Source organism: Acipenser ruthenus, chromosome 60 (assembly GCF_902713425.1).
Source record: "Acipenser ruthenus chromosome 60, fAciRut3.2 maternal haplotype, whole genome shotgun sequence".
Lineage (NCBI taxonomy): Eukaryota > Metazoa > Chordata > Actinopteri > Acipenseriformes > Acipenseridae > Acipenser > Acipenser ruthenus.
In genome coordinates, this window is record NC_081248.1 from 813,328 (window position 1) to 833,549 (window position 20,222).

The 20,222-nt window shown below is 39.9% G+C and overlaps 1 protein-coding gene across 1 annotated transcript in view; it reads right to left on the bottom strand.

The window, feature by feature from the left end:
* Positions 1 to 20,222, bottom strand: part of LOC131725062 (Fc receptor-like protein 5) — a 282,595-nt gene that overhangs the window by 68,331 nt on the left and 194,042 nt on the right. The window lies entirely within an intron of this gene.

Genomic DNA, 20,222 nt, shown 5'->3' on the forward strand with positions numbered 1-20,222 from the left:
CCTGAGGCACAATGTCTGGTTTATTAAATCGTTCCAGAATCGTTATCATAGCATTGCCTCATTTTGTATTGTGATTTCCACGAGTGCACCTCATTGCTGCAATATGACATGTAAACAAACGGCAAAATGTGCCACAGTTTGTCTTGTTACAAAAAGATGGAAATTGTTCGAACTCCTGAAAAAAACCTGAATCAGACACAAGTCGCCAAGAAATTTGGTGTTTTCCATTCTGGTGAGTTGCTTCACCATTCTGTTAAATGATTTTGTGCATGTCTTGAATATTGCTGCTGTACAGGTACTCATAATTAATCTAGAGCTGCTGCTGCATTTTTTAACGTGGGTAGGGATGCTGTGTTAATTTAGTTTATTAATGTTAGTTTGTCTTACTTTATTATTATAGTTTATTAACATATGTTGCAGGGGTGGATTAGCACTTTATTATTGATTTATTTTATAGTTAATTGCTTGTGTGTGTTATTTTTCTTCAACTTTTTTTTATCACAATATAATTTTCTAGTTCATGGAGCACTATTCTTTGGGATTGATTTGTGTAATTGTATTTTTGTATTTGATATTTATTTACACTAAGGATTTGTATTCATTGACTTTACTGGACACTTCCCCACCCTAAAACGATTACTGCTTGGAAGCACATTCCACACGCGGATTGTTAATTATTTTCAATTAAGTTTAAAGGCTTTTAAGAGACAGACAAACACTCAGAACAGTGAAACGAGAGAACAACAGTGAGACAAGAGAACAACAAAGAGACGAGACGTGGGAAGAAACAGAAACAGAAACGAAACGAAACAGAAACAAAACTAAAACAACAAACAAAGACGAGCAGGGCAGTAGAAATGAGCTGCTCTCTGCTGCTAGGGAAAGAGCCGTGCAGAGCCGAGACCGATCGAGCCATCCAGCTGGGAGAGTCGGGCAGCAGCAGCGACAGTCGCCGTCGAGATATCCAGGACCAGTGGCGCTGAGGGGGGTCAGCGGAATATACTGTTCCAGGCAGATTGAGCATCTAGGGGGGAAGAGGTGGAGATACCTCCCCCCTCGCAAAGCTAAGTGTCCAAGCTTTCTACTGTTCTAGATATAATTATTTGTTAATGTCCTGCCTGATTCGGGTTGATTAGCAAAGGCTTTCGTTTGTTTAATTTTAGAACGCAACTCTCTGACTCCCCTCCGATCTATTATCAGAGCTGTGTGGTGTATGCGAGGCTGGACTACTTTGGAGAGACATTGAAGATCACGTGGAGATTGTGGTGTCCCAGGACTACTATCATTAAGTTAGTTGTCATTTCTGTTTTAGTAGATTGTTGAATTGTCTTTCTTGCTAATATCCCTTTTAACTACTGTTTGCTAGTGTTACTATCTGATAGTCACTGTTGATCTCTATGCTTGGTCATTTTTATATTTTATATGTTAACTTGGTAGTTTTAATGATTGTTTGTTTTTTTAGAATTTATTATAATAAATTCATTTTTTTATATATATATAGTATAGTGTCTGGCTTCCTTTGCTTGCATTGATAAGGTGTCACTACCCTGGTGCTGATCTTAGATATTGGTTTGGTGTTATACCTGTAACACATACACTTGCCTGTTGCTTTACTCTTATTCATATGTTGACGCACGTGCATCATGACAAGTAATACGTATTTATTTATTCATTAATTCATATTGTCTGATAGTCAGCTCCGTCTTGAAGAACACTTTGGCTAAGAGAACACTTTGCTTGCTTCTTAAGGGGTGTTCTCTTAGCAGGAGACTACTGTATTATAATTATACAATTTTAAACCATCAAAAATGAAATCTGCCAAACCGAAATAAAAATAACTCATATCTGGATGTCAAAAACAGAAGGAGACTACAAAAAAAACTGCAATAAGTACATTTTTCTACTGTATAGGCCTACTGTACAGATTTATTACAAATGGACTGGAGGTCAATTGCCCGGGGCCCACAAAAACCTGGCGCCGGCCCTGGGGCAGACAGCACTCACACCGATGAGAAGGAAAGAAGGGTGGAGGAGCAGTGTAAATAGAGGAACTCTCTCAGTGTGTTTGTGGTCCTAAATAAATCTTTATGCTTCCAGACAAAAACAATTATAATCCTCACTTGTGGTGCTGAAGACAGCTCCCCGTTGTTTTTTGCAATGCAAGTTAAGTAAGTTTTAAAATCCTGCGCACAATATGCAATTTAAGTAATCGTAATAATAATAATAATAATAATAATAATAATAATAATAATAATAATAATAGTCTAATGTCAGCTACCATCTGGACCGACAGTAAATTCAGACATTTCTGTGACTTCGCCCTTTGATCTGTTTTTTATTGATTTATGAATCTTCTAAACGTCGCTGTGTTGTTTTGAAGAGAAGGGGTGTGGGGTAGTATTGTTGATTCACTAATCCACAGTTTGTGCTGTAAATCCACAGAAAAGTATTACCCATTTCAAACGTAACACTTAAAGGGCTTAATGGCATTTCACTTTTAGCATTGCACTTTTTTTGCTACAAGTAGTCTGTATTTTATGATCTGAAACATGTATAAATGTCTATTTTGTACAAATAACTCCAGAAACCATGAAATGTTACAACCTGCAATTAGGAGCAGAGCGCTTTAGACACCAGGACAAAACATGCAGTTTATCACCTTTATTATTTATTTTCAAAATGAGTGACAGTCACACAAAACGTGTTGAATAAATAACTTCCCTTTTTTGAAAAGATTCCTGACTAATACTGTCTACAAAAACACAATACACATTTTTGAAATTGTAAAATACACGTATTATACACATCTCTGTGGGGACTCCAGTTCTATGGGCAGAGCTTCCGCTCACTGTGTTCTGCTGTGGGCAACCCATGAAGCATATTTTAATGGACAAGTTCATTTTTGAACCTTAAGGTTTGTGGTAAACATTTCAATGGCTCATTTAAGAACCTTCCATATTTCTGTGTCTTACTCATTTTTCTGTTTTTATACATGTTTATCTGTATTAGGCATCATGTTTTCAAGACCAAAGTCTATCTAAGTAGAGGACTCTTCTAATGCTTTGCTTTCCAGTTCGCTCCAAATAAAGCACTTGCAGTAGTCTGTATTCGGATCTGTATGCAAATAACCGCTTTTTTTTTTTTTTACATACAGCTATTTGTCTTTTTTTAATCCATGTAACATTAAGTCTATTTCATAAAGGTAACTGAAGCGCAATCGTTTGGACTGGTGGTGGTTCCTTTCTTTATGTCATTTTTCTGCCCAATAAGTTTTTGCTGTTTTCATGTTATTTTTATGTATGATTCACAAAGGTAAGGTAAGTGTGCTGAAAGCTGTTCCGCTGGCTGACAAAGTCCGCAAGCCACCAAAAAGAAAATCATTTCACAATACGGGACGTTGCTGAAGTTGGCTTTTTATTCGCCAGATTCTTATTCGGCCAGCTTCTTATTCGCCAGCTTCTTATTCACATTCCAGCTTCTTATCCACATACAGCCAGGGCCGGTCTTAGGGCAAGACGGCTGCCTAGGGCCCCACACCTAAGGGGGTCCCACGCGCGTCACAAATTGTATGACGTCTTCAGAGTCTAAACAGTCTCGCAAGTATTATGTCGGCCCCTCGCAATTACGAGTCGGGCCATTGTAAAAGGAAAATAAAAAATATAAAGAACTTCAACTCAAGCAGCAACAAAGAGCTCTGCTGCCGTTTCTAGACAAACCGCCAAATAAAAATCTGCTTCAGGAAGCAAATTAATCTGATCCAGACTCTTCACGATAATCCATCTCCAAAATATTGATTTCTGGTTACCAATGTAACATTGCCACATTTGCACTTTCTGAATGACAAAGTGGACGTGTTTCCTCATGTGAGTTTACTGGATCATAAGAAATTTAATTTAAAAAATACAACATCTAAGAGTTAGTGTCTGATAGGCTAATCAATAGCCTGTCCCTCTTTACATTCCACCGAAGAAAACTAAGACACGGCGCAGGACAGTGCAGCATCGTCTTTTAAAGTTTTACTGGAGGCTTTTCTTAAAGTGAGTAGGCTACTATTAATCGATAATGAAATCGAGATTGTGTGTATTAAAGTAAGACGGACCACACCAACGGTCTGAATAGGTATCTGCAACAAATTAAGTGTTTGGATGTTTTGTTGGGCATATTGTTTCAGTGTAATTTACACAGCAAAAATTAAAGAGCACTCAAAACTGCAGCTGAAAGTGCAGTATCCAAATGTGAAATGTTACTCGTGGATTTGATAAGTAGATCAGTCAAATATAATTTTAGATTTATATATAAAAAGAATAACATTTGCAAACAGTTTTTATTTCACTTAAATGACAGCACACATGCAGTATGGCTTGCCTACTTGATTACTGAAGGTGAGCAGTAGTCTACTGTTTTATTGATATAAATTGGGATATTTTGGGATAGTCTAGGGCCCCACACAGACTGAGGCCGGCCCTGCGCACAGCTCACCCTACAAATTACTGAACACAGGTTTAAAAACATAAATTAAAAACTAAAATGGGCTGCAGTGCAACCAGCTTACCTGATCAGACTGTATTTAAGAATGACCCCAAAAGACAGAAACGGACCCAGCATTCACCATTCCCTATTTAATTCATAATGAATTAAAATGGAGCAGTACTACTGCCTCTCAGGGGTCTGTATTGAGGGGTCGGTTCAGCTGGGTTAATGAACTCACCAGACACAGTCAGTGTAACAGGATCACTGTGTTAATAAACTCACCAGACACAGTCAGTGTAACAGGATCACTGTGTTAATAAACTCACCAGACACAGCCAGTGTAACAGGATCACTGTGTTAATAAACTCACCAGACACAGTCAGTGTAACAGGATCGCTGTGTTAATAAACTCACCAGACACAGTCAGTGTAACAGGATCGCTGTGTTAATAAACTCACCAGACACAGTCAGTGTAACAGGATCACTGTGTTAATAAACTCACCAGCACAGTCAGTGTAACAGGATCACTGTGTTAATAAACTCACCAGACACAGTCAGTGTAACAGGATCGCTGTGTTAATAAACTCACCAGACACAGTCAGTGTAACAGGATCACTGTGTTAATAATCTCACCAGACACAGTCAGTGTAACAGGATCACTGTGTTCATAAACTCAGCAGACACAGTCAGTGTAACAGGATCACTGTGTTAATAAACTCACCAGACACAGTCAGTGTAACAGGGTCACTGCTCTGAGAGGAACGTGGTCGATGATCTCTTTGTGCCTCACACTGGTACTGTCCATTATGGGACTGAGTGACAGGGCTGAATGTGTAACTGGCTCCAGTGCTGCCTCTGATCTTCTCTGTGCCTCCCTCACTTTTCTTGTACCAGAGATATCGCCAGCCAGTGAAACGCCCCTGAACCTCACAGCTCAGGGTGACAGTCTCTCCAGTGTACAGCTCTCCCCATTGAGGACTGCTGGTCAGCACAGCCTTTGGCAGCTCTGGTTAAATGAAGAAACAAGGCATGTTAGGAACATCCATCTCCAATACAAAGACAGAAATAAAACATTACAGGTTCCAGTACAATGGAAACACAGGGTCTGATTCTCTCAAATGAAAGCAGCTCAATGTTACTGTCTCTCAGGGTCCAGTAAAGAGGGCACAGCTCTGTATTGTTGTAATTATACATTTTTACTGTCTGAGATTTGTATTCTTGGTTGATTATTCTGGTTGGTTATCTGAAAATAGCCCTATTCATGAAAAATATTAAATATATCTGGATGGTTCAGACAAGACTCCCTGGATCAGGTATGAAACACATACTGAAGGGATAATAACAACCTTTTACAATGTGTACATAACACTGTACAATAGCAGTACATAATACAATACAATAGGCTAATGCAATAGGTCAGAGGTGCACAATTCTAGTCCTCCAGCTCTTGTTTATCAGAAAGACTGTGGGCAAGACATTCCCTGTGTAAAGCTAATGCTTTTTCGTTTCAAAATTGACTGTTTTCTATTTCACAAACAGTAATTTCTGAAGAAGGAAAAAACTAACTTTGAAATGCTGAAATTTAACACTAGAAGCGCCGGGAATTTCGAACTACCTAGAAGCACCAAACCAGTCATTTTAACTGGTAGTTTTTTAAACAGCTGTAATATGATAATGAAAGATAGACGAAAGTATAAAACTCCAAAGTTGTATTTATGAATTTCAAATCAAACATTTGCATAGCAGAAACACCATATTTAAATAGAAAACAAAACATACATTTTTTTTTTCAAAAGGAGCAGTACAAAACAAGAAAAACTTAAATAAACATTTCACTAGTGACTATTTTGTAACGGGTCTCTGTACATACGGAGTTCTATAAACATTTTATTTGTTTGTAAAAATAACATCAAAGGGTCTTTTATTTTCAAAAAGAGTATATAATGCACTACTTCAAAACATAAATAACTATAATACAATAAACTATTTATATAGCAGATTTATTTAGCCTGCATACCTGGCAGCTTTCTAACCTGTACAGTCCACACACAATACACGCTTCTCCACTTCCCCTGAGCATTTATCGGATTATAGGCTACATTTGATAGATAAATATGTATTGAAATAACCGGTTAAAATGACCGGTTTGGGCTCTTCCAGGTAAGCATGCTTATAATTGTCAATTTCTTGTGAATATGCGGCTCAAACACAGTCACTATATCTAATGCATATATTTAGGAAAAGTCACAAACGGGCATGCGCATTACATTCCGGAACGCAGAGTCATTTAAATTTTAAAACCCAAAACGGTCAAATTGACTGGCTTGGCACTTCTAGTGTTAAATGCTGAACCTTGAATGTTGGAAGCATCTTCCACAAACTACGGTGAAACATCAACTTTGATGAAAATAATCGTCTGGGACAGCTCTCTGAGATTCCCCTAAAAAATTTAGGCAGTTCCTTTTGAATTCGCCTAAAGGACTAATACGGTATAGCAGTCACCGTTCAATTCTGATTTTCTGATTTCATGATTCATTTCAGTTACGTCATCTGTGCTTAAATGTGTTTTGTTTCCATATAAAAGCTCACAATATTATGTTGTTTTTATGTGACTATTTAAATTGTGTTTTTTATAGCAAAATCTTTAAAGTTTTATTACATTTTACTTTTATGAACATTGAAATGACCTTTTGTTTTTACTTCATTTATTAATCACCATGAGTACTTTAAATCACAAATGAAGAGCATCGTAATCCGAGCCATTAAAAAGTACAATGCTTTATTTTAGATTTTAGATTAAAAGAACGTTTATATTTACTTCAGGACCTTCAAACATGCTTTTCAGGACCACTGATACAATACATTTTTTTAAAGAGTAGCAGTGGTTTATGTAATTTATTTTTACTTTGTGTGGGTCTGACCTAAGATTTCATCTATCTATCATAATTAAACCATATTTGATGTATTTTTTTTTTATTTAGTGCAAAGGTTTTGTATTTAATCACGCACAGATCAATGTAATGTAAAGCCTCCAGAGATGATCAATAACGAAAGCAGCTGGGGAGAATGAACTGTACCCTAGCAGTGGGTGAAAGTGATTACAGAGTGACTGGCCGGCTTTCTGCTGTAGTCTGGTGTGAACGAAAGCCATTTTGTTATACAGTGCATAGTGACCAACTCCTCTATTGTAACTGTTCTGAATGGAAGGGTCTAATAAAAGAGGTGATTAAAGAGAGCAACATCACCACTGCCGTCCAGCTGGGATTTTTTTTTCTTTGAATCAACTACACTACTGTGTCAGGCAGTTTAAAATGGAGCAGTACTACTGCCTCTCAGGGGTCTGTATTGAGGGGTCTGTTCAGCTGGGTTAATGAACTCACCAGACACAGTCAGTGTAACAGGATCACTGTGTTAATAAACTCACCAGACACAGTCAGTGTAACAGGGTCACTGTGTTAATAAACTCACCAGACACAGCCAGTGTAACAGGATCACTGTGTTAATAAACTCAGCAGACACAGTCAGTGTAACAGGATCGCTGTGTTAATAAACTCACCAGACACAGTCAGTGTAACAGGATCACTGTGTTAATAAACTCACCAGACACAGTCAGTGTAACAGGATCACTGTGTTAATAAACTCACCAGACACAGTCAGTGTAACAGGATCACTGTGTTAATAAACTCACCAGACACAGTCAGTGTAACAGGATCACTGTGTCAATAAACTCACCAGACACAGTCAGTGTAACAGGATCACTGTGTTAATAAACTCACCATACACAGTCAGTGTAACAGGATCACTGTGTTAATAAACTCACCAGACACAGTCAGTGTAACAGGATCGCTGTGTTAATAAACTCACCAGACACAGTCAGTGTAACAGAATCACTGCGCTGAGAGGAACGTGGTCTATCTCCTCTTTGTGTCTCACACAGATACTGTCCACTATGAGACTGAGTGACAGAGCTGAGTGTGAAACTGGCTCCAGTGGTGTCTCTGATCTTCACTGTGCCTCCCTGACTGCTCTTGTACCAGAGATATCGCCATCCAGTGAAACGTCCCTCAACCCCACATTTCAGGGTGACAGTCTCTCCAGTGTACAGCTCTCCCCATTGAGGACTGCTGGTCAGCACAGCCTTTGGCAGCTCTGGTTAAATGAAGAAACAAGGCATGTTAGGAACATCCATTTCCAATACAAAGACAGAAATAAAACATTACAGGTTCCAGTACAATGGAAACACAGGGTCTGATTCTCTCAAATGAAAGCAGCTCAATGTTACTGTCTCTCAGGGTCCAGTAAAGAGGGCACAGCTCTGTATTGTTGTAATTATACATTTTTACTGTCTGAGATTTCTATTCTTGGTTGATTATTCTGGTTGGTTATCTGAAAATAGCCCTATTCATGGAAAATATTAAATATATCTGTACGGTTCAGACAAGACTCCCTGGATCAGGTATGAAACACATACTGAAGGGATAATAACAACCTTTTACAATGTGTACATAACACTGAACAATAGCAGTACATAATACAATACAATAGGCTAATGCAATAGGTCAGAGGTGCACAATTCTAGTCCTCCAGTCTTGTCTATTAGACAGACTGTGGGCAAGACTTTCCTTGTGTAAAGCTAATGCTTTTTTGTTTCAAAATTGACTGTTTTCTATTTCACAAACAGTAATTTCTGAAGAAGGAAAAAACTAACTTTGAAATGCTGAAATTTAACACTAGAAGCGCCGGGAATTTCGAACTACCTAGAAGCACCAAACCGGTCATTTTAACTGGTAGTTTTTTAAACAGCTGTAATATGATCATGAAAGATAGACGAAAGTATAAAACTCAAAAGTTGTATTTATGAATTTCAAATCAAACATTTGCATAGCAGAAACACCATATTTAAATAGAAAACAAAACATACATTTTTTTTTTTCAAAAGGAGCAGTACAAAACAAGAAAAACTTAAATAAACATTTCACTAGTGACTATTCTGTAACGGGTCTCTGTACATACGGAGTTCTATAAACATTTTATATGTTTGTGAAAATAACATCAAAGGGTCTTTTATTTTCAAAAAGAGTATATAATGCACTACTTCAAAACATAAATAACTATAATACAATAAACTATTTATATAGCAGATTTATTTAGCCTGCATACCTGGCAGCTTTCTAACCTGTACAGTCCACACACAATACACGCTTCTCCACTTTCCCTGAGCATTTACCGGATTATAGGCTACATTTGAATAGATAAATATGTATTGAAATAACCGGTTAAAATGACCGGTTTGTGTGCTTCTAGGTAAACATGTTTATAATTGTCAATTTCTTGTGAATATGCAGCTCAAACGCCGTCACTATATCTAATGCATATATTTAGGAAAAGTCACAAACGGGCATGCGCATTACATTCCGGAACGCAGAGTCATTTAAATTTTAAAACCCAAAACGGTCAAATTCACTGGCTTGGCGCTTCTAGTGTTAAATGCTGAACCTTGAATGTTGTAAGCATCTTCCACAAACTACGGTGAAACAATAACTTTGATGAAAATCATCGTCTGGGTCAGCTCTGAGATTCCCCTAAAAAACAGTGTTCCATCTGAATTCGCCTAGACTAATACTAGTCACCGTTCATATTATAGATGAAATAAAGGAGGCTGTGTGGTCCAGTAATCAAAGAAAAGGGCTTGTAACCAGGAGGTCCCTGATTCAAATCCCACCTCAGCCACTGACTCATTGTGTGACCCTGAGCAAGTCACTTAACCTCATTGTGCTCCGTCTTTCGGGTGAGATGTAATTGTAAGTGACTCTGCAGCTGATGCATAGTTCACACACCCTAGTATCTGTAAGTCGCCTTGGATAAAGGTGTCTGCTAAATAAACAAATAGTAATTATGATTTTCTGATTTCATAATTCATTTCAGTTACGTCATCTATGCTTAAATGTGTTTCGTTTTCATATAAAAGCTCACAATATTATGTTGTTTTTATGTGACTATTTAAACTGTGTTTTTATAGCAAAATCTTTAAAGTTTTATTACATTTTACTTTTATGAACATTGAAATGACCTTTTGTTTTTACTTGATTTATTAATAACCATGAGTACTTTAAATCACAAATGAAGAGCATCGTAATCCGAGCCATTAAAAAGTACAATGCTTTATCTTAGATTTTAGATTAAAAGAACGTTTATATTTACTTCAGGACCTTCAAACATGCTTTTCAGGACCACTGATACAATACATTTTTTTAAAGAGTAACACTGGTTTATGTAATTTATTTTTACTTTGTGTGGGTCTGACCTAAGATTTCATCTATCTATCATAATTAAACCATATTTTATGTATTTTTTTATTTTAATTTAGTGTAAAGGTTTTGTATTTAATCACGCACAGATCAATGTAATGTAAAGCCTCCAGAGATGATCAATAACGAAAGCAGCTGGGGAGAATGAACCGTACCCTAACAGTGGGTGAAAGTGATTACAGAGTGACTGTCCGGCTTTCTGCTGTAATCTGGTGTGAACGAAAGCCATTTCGTTACACAGTGCATAGTGACCAACTCCTCTATTGTAATTGTTCTGAATGGAAGGGTCTAATAAAAGAGGTGATTAAAGAGAGCAACATCACCACTGCCGTCCAGCTGGGTTTTTTTCTTTGCAATCAACTACATTACTGCATCAGGCAGTTTAAAATGGAGCAGTACTACTGCCTCTCAGGGGTCTGTATTGAGGGGTCTGTTCAGCTGGGTTAATGAACTCACCAGACACAGTCAGTGTAACAGGATCACTGTGTTAATAAACTCACCAGACACAGTCAGTGTAACAGGATCACTGTGTTAATAAACTCACCAGACACAGTCAGTGTAACAGGATCGCTGTGTTAAACTCACCAGACACAGTCAGTGTAACAGGATCGCTGTGTTAATAAACTCACCAGACACAGTCAGTGTAACAGGATCACTGTGTTAAAAAACTCACCAGACACAGTCAGTGTAACAGGATCACTGTGTTAATAAACTCACCAGACACAGTCAGTGAAACAGGATCGCTGTGTTAATAAACTCACCAGACACAGTCAGTGTAACAGGGTCACTGTGTTAATAAACTCACCAGACAGTCAGTGTAACAGGATCACTGTGTTAATAAACTCACCAGACACAGTCAGTGTAACAGGATCACTGTGTTAATAAACTCACCAGACACAGTCAGTGTAACAGGATCACTGTGTTAATAAACTCACCAGACACAGTCAGTGTAACAGGATCGCTGTGTTAATAAACTCACCAGACACAGTCAGTGTAACAGGATCGCTGTGTTAATAAACTCACCAGACACAGTCAGTGTAACAGGATCGCTGTGTTAATAAACTCACCAGACACAGTCAGTGTAACAGGATCGCTGTGTTAATAAACTCACCAGACACAGTCAGTGTAACAGGATCACTGTTAATAAACTCACCTGACACAGTCAGTGTAACAGAATCACTGCGCTGAGAGGAACGTGGTCGATCTCCTCTTTGTGCCTCACACTGGTACTGTCCACTATGGGACTGAGTGACAGAGCTGAGTGTGTATCTGGCTCCAGTGGTGCCTCTGATCTTCTCTGTGCCTCTCTGACTGCTCTTGTACCAGAGATATTTCCAGCCAGTGAAACCCCCCTCAACCCCACAGCTCAGGGTGACAGTCTCTCCAGTGTACAGGTTTCTCCATTGAGGACTGCTGGTCAGCACAGCCTTTGGCAGCTCTGGGTAAATGAAGAAACAAGGCATGTTAGGAACATCCATCTCCAATACAAAGAGAAATAAAACATTACAGGTTCCAGTACAATGGAAACACAGGGTCCAGTAAAGAGGGCACAGCTCTGTATTGTTGTAATTATACATCTTTACTGGCTGAGATTTGTACCAAGAAGCACCAAACGGGTCATTTTATCCGGTAGCTTTTTAAACAGCTGTAATATGATAGACAAAGGATCGTATAAAACTCAAAAGCTGTATTTGTGAACATCAAAATCAAACATTTGTGTCACACGGGGTGACAAATGGGGCTGCAGCAATTATTATTTAGTGGTCTGATTTATGTATTCACGTGTGCACTTAAATATATGTTGTATTTTTTTTCTATGTTTTCATGCACGTTTGTTCCTTTGTGTATTGCAGCTTTAAATTAATTTAATAACCCCAAACTGATGTAATTAACATCGAATTGCAGAACCTGTGAGCTGGCTATCCGCGTATTTACACTTAATTAGTAGCATTACGTGCACCTGGTACTGTTTTGGATTTCTCCCTATTTAAGAGGTAGGAACCCCAGCAGAGACAGACACACGAGCAGAGTCGAAACAGACACGATATAAGAGAACAGTTGGAGAGTGAGGAGACTGGAACGCGGAGCTGAGTAGAGAGAAGAAACGGGTAGAGGAAGAAGAGACCTGAAGTAGCGAGGCAAAGTGAAGAGGAGTTTGAGCCGGGACGATTGCAGTGACTAGCCGGGACCAGCCAAGGAAGGAGGGACGGCGAATTGGAATGACAATCTAGACTGAGTTCTGAACTACAGTGCCGTGAAAAAGTATTTGCCCCCTGTCTGATGTTCGCCATTTTTGCATATTTTTGACACTGAATGTTATCAGATCTTCAACCAAAACCTAATATTAGATAAAAGGGACCCTGAGTGAACAAATAACACAAAAAATTGATACATATTTCATTTATTTATTAAAGAAAGTTCTGCAACACCCAATGCCCCCGTGTGAAAAAGTAATCGCCCCCTCAGACTCAATAACTGGTTACGCCACCTTTAGCAGCAATAACTGCAACCAAACACTTATTGATTAGTCTCTCACAGCGCCGTGGAGGAATTTTGGCCCACTCCTCCATGCAGAACTGCTTCAACTCTGTGTCATTTGTGGGTTTTCGAGCATGAACTGCTCGTTTCAGGTCCTGCCACAACATCTCAATGGGATTTAGGTCTGGACTTTGAATAGGCCATTCCAAAACTTTAAATTTCTTCTTCAACCATTCTGATGTAGACTTGCTTGTGTGTTTCGGATCATTGTCTTGCTGCATGACCCAGCTGTGCTTCAGCTTCAGCTCACGGACTAATGGCCTTACATTCTCCTGTAGAATTCTCTGATACAGAGCAGAATTCATGGTTCCTTCAATGATGGCAAGGCGTCCAGGTCCTGATGCAGCAAAGCATCCCCAAACCATGACACTACCACCACCATGCTTGACCGTTGGTATGAGGTTCTTACTGTGGAATGCAGTGTTTGGTTTTCGCCAGACATAACGGGGCCCATGTCGGCCAAAAAGTTCCACTTTTGACTCATCTGTCCATAGAACACTGTTCCAGAACTCTTGAGAATCATCCAGGTGCTTTTTGGCAAACTTGAGACGAGCATTCATGTTCTTCTTAGTGAGCAATGGTTTCCGCCTTGCTACTCTGCCACGAATCCCATTTTTGCCCAGTGTCTTTCTGATGGTGGAGTCAGGAACACTGACCTTAGCAGTGGCGAGAGAGGCCTGCAGATCCCTGGATGTTGTTCTAGGGTTCTTTGTGACTTCCTGGACGATTTTACGCCTTGCTCTTGCGGAGAGATTTTGGCAGGACGGCCACTCCTGGGAAGATTCACTACTGTCCCAAACTTTCTCCATTTGGACAATATGGCTCTGACTGTGGTTCGGTGGAGCCCCAGAGCCTTAGAAATGGCTTTGTAACCCTTTCCAGACTGATAGGCATCAACAACCTTTTTGCGGAGGTCTTCAGGAATTTCTTTTGTTCGTGGCATGATGTGCCTCTAGAACCTGTGTGCTGACAACTTCACTCTGATGGTAAGGGCCAAAGTTAGTCAGATTTATATTGGGCAGGGCTGGCCCAAATCAGGCCTGGTTGTTAACCAAACTACTCAAACAGCTGACCCTAATTATCCCTTTAATTATTATTTATTTCTTAGCAGATGCCCTTATCCACACTGCTGCCCATATAATTGGGTTGAGTTAACTGGGGGGGGGGGGCTGACTCCCTCTATATTCAAATTCAAATTCAAATTCAAAGGTGCTTTATTGGCATGACCATTATTCACAGTATTGCCAAAGCAATGTATACACAGTACATCATCTGAACATTAAATAGACAATAACACTGATGATAATAATAATGATAATAATAATGGTAAACAAATATAAATAATAACCACGTTATTAATAAGTTAACAATAACAACAATGAAATATAACAAGATTTGAACTAATGTAGAGTGCTCACTGTTTGTCCCTCAGGCTGTGACAGGCGGCTGTGTACTGGGCTGCCAGTTGGACACAGCTGGACTCCTCTCCAAGGAGGATTGGGAGTTTTTGAGAGTCTGGCAGGTCTGGGAATGTTTTGCAGAGATTTTTTATTTGTGGGAAGAAAGTTTCCCTTATTTCTGTGTATTTTGTACACTGCAGTAGAAAGTGCATCTCTGTCTCTACTTGTTGGAGTTGACAGTGATGACACAGCCGGTCCTCTTTGGGCAGCCAGGTCTGCCTGTGTCGGCCTGTTTCTATGGCCAGGCTGTGCTCACTGAGCCTGTATTTGGTTAGGATCTGCCTCTGCTTGTTGTCTTTCACCCTGCTCAGCTATATACTACTACAACCCACAAAGAAATCTGACCAAATACAATGTGAAAAATGTGCACAAATGCAGAAAATCAGACAGGGGCAAATACTTTTTCACGGCACTGTATATCACCTGTAGCTGCTGCTAAATACCTGAGATAAGTGCTACTCTAATCTAGCTTTGTTTGTTTTATAATGAGGAAGAAGTATACTGTATTGTTATCTTTGCCTTGTTGTTCGTTGTCGTATGTGTATTTTACTGCTTTTGGCATTTTGTGTCAGACCATAGTTAGGTTCTGTTTTTAGTCTGTTTATGTAAATTAAAGATAGCTATTGTACTGTTTTTATAGAAAAGCTCACAAACGACAGAAGGGGAGGGAGGGGGAGCTGGAGTATAGGGTAGAAGCGACTGTAGCGAGAATGATTTATATATACGTTCAGTTTGGATTGGTGTTTTGATTACTGCATGCTTTGTTGTTTCCGGTGTTATCCGGTGGCTGGCTGTCTGCTACAGGAGGACGCTGGATATACATTTGCACATGAACTGCACTTTACCCCCATGTTTGTGGTTGAATATTTGATTTATTTTGTGTTGGGGTCAGTCTTGGGTCCTCTCCTGTTCTCTCTCTACACCTGCTCCCTGGGCCCCCTCATCGCATCCCATGGTTTCTCATACCATTTCTATGCTGATGATGCTCAGATTTTCCTCTCCTTCCCCACCTCTGACTCCACCATCTCCTCCCGTATCTCTACCTGTCTGTCTGCTATTTCCTCCTGGATGCACTCGCATCACCTCAAACTCAACCTCTCTAAATCTGACCTCCTTTTCTTTCCCTCCTCTTCCCCCTCCTCCTCTGATCTCTCTATCTCTGTTCCTCTGGAATCTACCACACTCTCTCCCTCTTCCTCACCTAAGAACCTTGGAGTCACCCTGGACCCCTGCCTCTCTTATTCCCAGCACATCTCCACTCTGGCATGCACTTGCCGATTCTTCCTGAGCAACATCCGAAGAATCCGACCCTTCCTCACCAACTATGCTACCCAGCTCCTGGTCCAGGTCCTGGTACTCTCCCGCCTAGACTACTGCAACTCCCTCCTGGCTGGCCTCCCTGCGTCCGCCACCCGTCCGCTCCAGCTCATCCAGAACTCTGCTGCCCGCCTGGTGTTCTCTCTGCCTCGCTTCGCCCACGCTACTCCACTACTCCGCTCGCTCCACTGGCTCACGATCACCGCTCGCATCCAGTTCAAGACTCTTGTACTAGCCTACAGATGCCTTGACCAGACTGCACCCAGCTACCTCCAGACCCTCATCTCTCCCTACACCCCCACTCGACCTCTCCGCTCCGCCTGCACTAGAAGACTAGCTCTACCTCCGCTACGCTCCCCTGCCTCCAGAGCCCGCTCCTTCTCCACCCTTGCTCCGCAGTGGTGGAATGACCTTCCTACAGATGTCAGGACTGCCCAGTCCCTGACCACATTCCGGCGCCTCCTTAAGACTCACCTCTTCAAAGAGCACCTGTAGAACTCCTCTGTTTGTATCCTGGGACACTATCACCCTTCATGTAAATGTGCTTTATTTTGCTCTTATCTGCCCCTATTTTACTGCATTTAATCCTGTACTTCAGAATACTGTAATCTGCCAAGTGCTTAACCTGTAGTACTTTGTATTTAATCATATCCTGATGTAACTATCACTATTTAATCATACCCTGATGTAACTATCACTATTATCTGCTGTATTATTGAATCGTGGTTGTCACACTTATACTTTGCTTGAACAAAAGTTATTGTATTTCTTGCTCTTATTGTATTACTTGTATTGTAACACTTGAAATGTATTTGCTTACGATTGTAAGTCGCCCTGGATAAGGGCGTCTGCTAAGAAATAAATAATAATAATAATAATAATGTTGGACACATATTTTTATACAGTGTATTTTTGTTTATTTGTTACTTTGGCTCCCAGCTAAAAGAGGGAGCCCCCTTTCTCATTTATTTTGTTACTTTGGCTTCTAGCCAAGTGGTGGGGTCTTTTTATCTTGTATGTTCTACTGTCTTGTGCAATAAACCCATTGTTGTAATAACTTTTAAAAGCTGTCTATTGCACTCTTGTTTGGTTTGGTTTGGCAATGCAACTGCTCTAAGCTAGTCAGAATTTGAACCTGTGGTCAGAAGGGGATATAGTTTTAACATTTTTATTTAATCTTATCTAGGGTCCTAGTGCGTGGCGTAGATCGGCAGACCAGATTAGTTACAGTGAGTGATGTTAGCCATTTTGTAGGTTGGGGCTGGTGAGGCTTCTAGTTAAATGCTGAACCTTGAATGTTGGAAGCATCTTCCACAAACTACGGTGAAACATTAACTTTGATGAAAATCATCGTCTGGGACAGCTCTCTGAGATTCCCCTAAAAAAGTGTTCCATCTGAATTCGCCTAGACTAATACGGTATACCAGTCACCGTTCATTTATAGATGAATTATAGGAGGCTGTGTGGTCCAGTGGTTAAAGAAAAGGGCTTGTAACCAGTAGGTCCCCGGTTCAAATCCAACATCAGCCACTGACTCATTGTGTGACCCTGAGCAAGTCACTTAACCTCATTGTGCTCCGTCTTTCGGGTGAGACGTAATTGTAAGTGACTCTGCAGCTGATGCATAGTTCACACACCCTAGTCTTGGCAAGTTGCCTTGGATAAAGGTGTGTGCTAAATAAACAAATAGTAATTATGATTTTCTGATTTCATGATTCATTTCAGTTATGTCATCTATGCTTAAATGTGTTTTGTTTTCATATAAAAGCTCACAATATTAAGTTGTTTTTATGTGACTATTTAAACTGTGATTTTTATAGCAAAATCTATTAAAGTTTTATTACATTTTACTTTTATGAACATTGAAATTACCTTTTGTTTTTTTACTTGATTTATTAATAACCATGAGTACTTTAAATCACAAATGAAGAGCATCATAATCCGAGCCATTAAAAAGTACAATGCTTTATTTTAGATTTAGATTAAAAGAATGTTTATATTTACTTCAGGACCTTCAAACATGCTTTTCAGGACCACTGATACAATACATTTTTTTAAAGAGTAGCAGTGGTTTATGTAATTTATTTTTACTTTGTGTGGGTCTGACCTAAGATTTCATCTATCTATCATAATTAAACCATATTTTATGTATTTTTTTATTTTAATTTAGTGTAAAGGTTTTGTATTTAATCACGCACAGATCAATGTAATGTAAAGCCTCCAGAGATGATCAATAACAAAAGCAGCTGGGGAGAATGAACCGTACCCTAGCAGTGGGTGAAAGTAATTACAGAGTGACTGTCTGGCTTCCTGCTGTGACCAACTCCTAGTGACCAACTCCTCTATTGTAATTGTTCTGAATGGAAGGGTCTAATAAAAGAGGTGATTAAAGAGAGCAACATCACCACTGCCGTCCAGCTGGGATTTGTTTTTTCTTTGCAATCACCTCCACTACTGCATCAGGCAGTTTAAAATGGAGCAGTACTACTGCCTCTCAGGGGTCTGTATTGAGGGGTCTGTTCAGCTGGGTTAATAAACTCACCAGACACAGTCAGTGTAACAGGATCACTGTGTTAATAAACTCACCAGACACAGTCAGTGTAACAGGATCGCTGTGTTAATAAACTCACCAGACACAGTCAGTGTAACAGGATCACTGTGTTAATAAACTCACCAGACACAGTCAGTGTAACAGGATCGCTGTGTTCATAAACTCACCAGACACAGTCAGTGTAACACGATCACTGTGTTCATAAACTCACCAGACACAGTCAGTGTAACAGGATCACTGTGTTAATAAACTCACCAGACACAGTCAGTGTAACAGGATCACTGTGTTAATAAACTCACCAGACACAGTCAGTGTAACAGGATCGCTGTGTTAATAAACTCACCAGACACAGTCAGTGTAACAGGATCACTGTGTTAATAAACTCACCAGACACAGTCAGTGTAACACGATCACTGTGTTCATAAACTCACCAGACACAGTCAGTGTAACACGATCACTGTGTTCATAAACTCACCAGACACAGTCAGTGTAACAGGATCACTGTGTTAATAAACTCACCAGACACAGTCAGTGTAACAGGATCACTGTGTTAATAAACTCACCAGACACAGTCAGTGTAACAGGATCACTGTGTTAATAAACTCACCAGACACAGTCAGTGTAACACGATCACTGTGTTCATAAACTCACCAGACACAGTCAGTGTAACAGGATCACTGTGTTAATAAACTCACCAGACACAGTCAGTGTAACAGGATCACTGTGTTAATAAACTCACCAGACACAGTCAGTGTTACAGGATCGCTGTGTTAATAAACTCACCAGACACAGTCAGTGTAACAGGATCACTGTGTTAATAAACTCACCAGACACAGTCAGTGTAACAGGATCACTGCGCTGAGAGGAACGTGGTGGATCTCCTCTTTGTGCCTCACACTGGTACTGTCCACTATGGGACTGAGTGACAGGGCTGAGTGTGTAACTGGCTCCAGTGGTGTCTCTGATCATCTCTGTGCCTCCCTGACTGCTCTTGTACCAGAGATATTCCCAGCCAGTGAAACGCCCCTCAACCCCACAGCTCAGGGTGACAGTCTCTCCAGTGTACAGCTCTTCCCATTGAGGACTGCTGGTCAGCACAGCCTTTGGCAGCTCTGGGTAAATGAAGAAACAAGGCATGTTAGGAACATCCATCTCCAATACAAAGACAGAAATAAAACATTACAGGTTCCAGTACAATGGAAACACAGGGTCTGATTCTCTCAAATGAAAGCAGCTCAATGTTACTGTCTCTCAGGGTCCAGTAAAGAGGGCACAGCTCTGTATTGTTGTAATTATACATTTTTACTGTCTGAGATTTCTATTCTTGGTTGATTATTCTGGTTGGTTATCCGACAATAGCCCTATTCATAGAAAATATTAAATATATCTGGATGGTTCAGACAAGACCCCCTGGATCAGGTATGAAACACATACTGAAGGGATAATAACAACATTTTGCAATGTGCACATAACACTGTACAATAGCAGTACATAATACAATACAATAGGCTAATGCAATAGGTCAGAGGTGCACAATTCTAGTCCTCCAGTCTTGTCTATCTGAGAGACTGTGGGCAA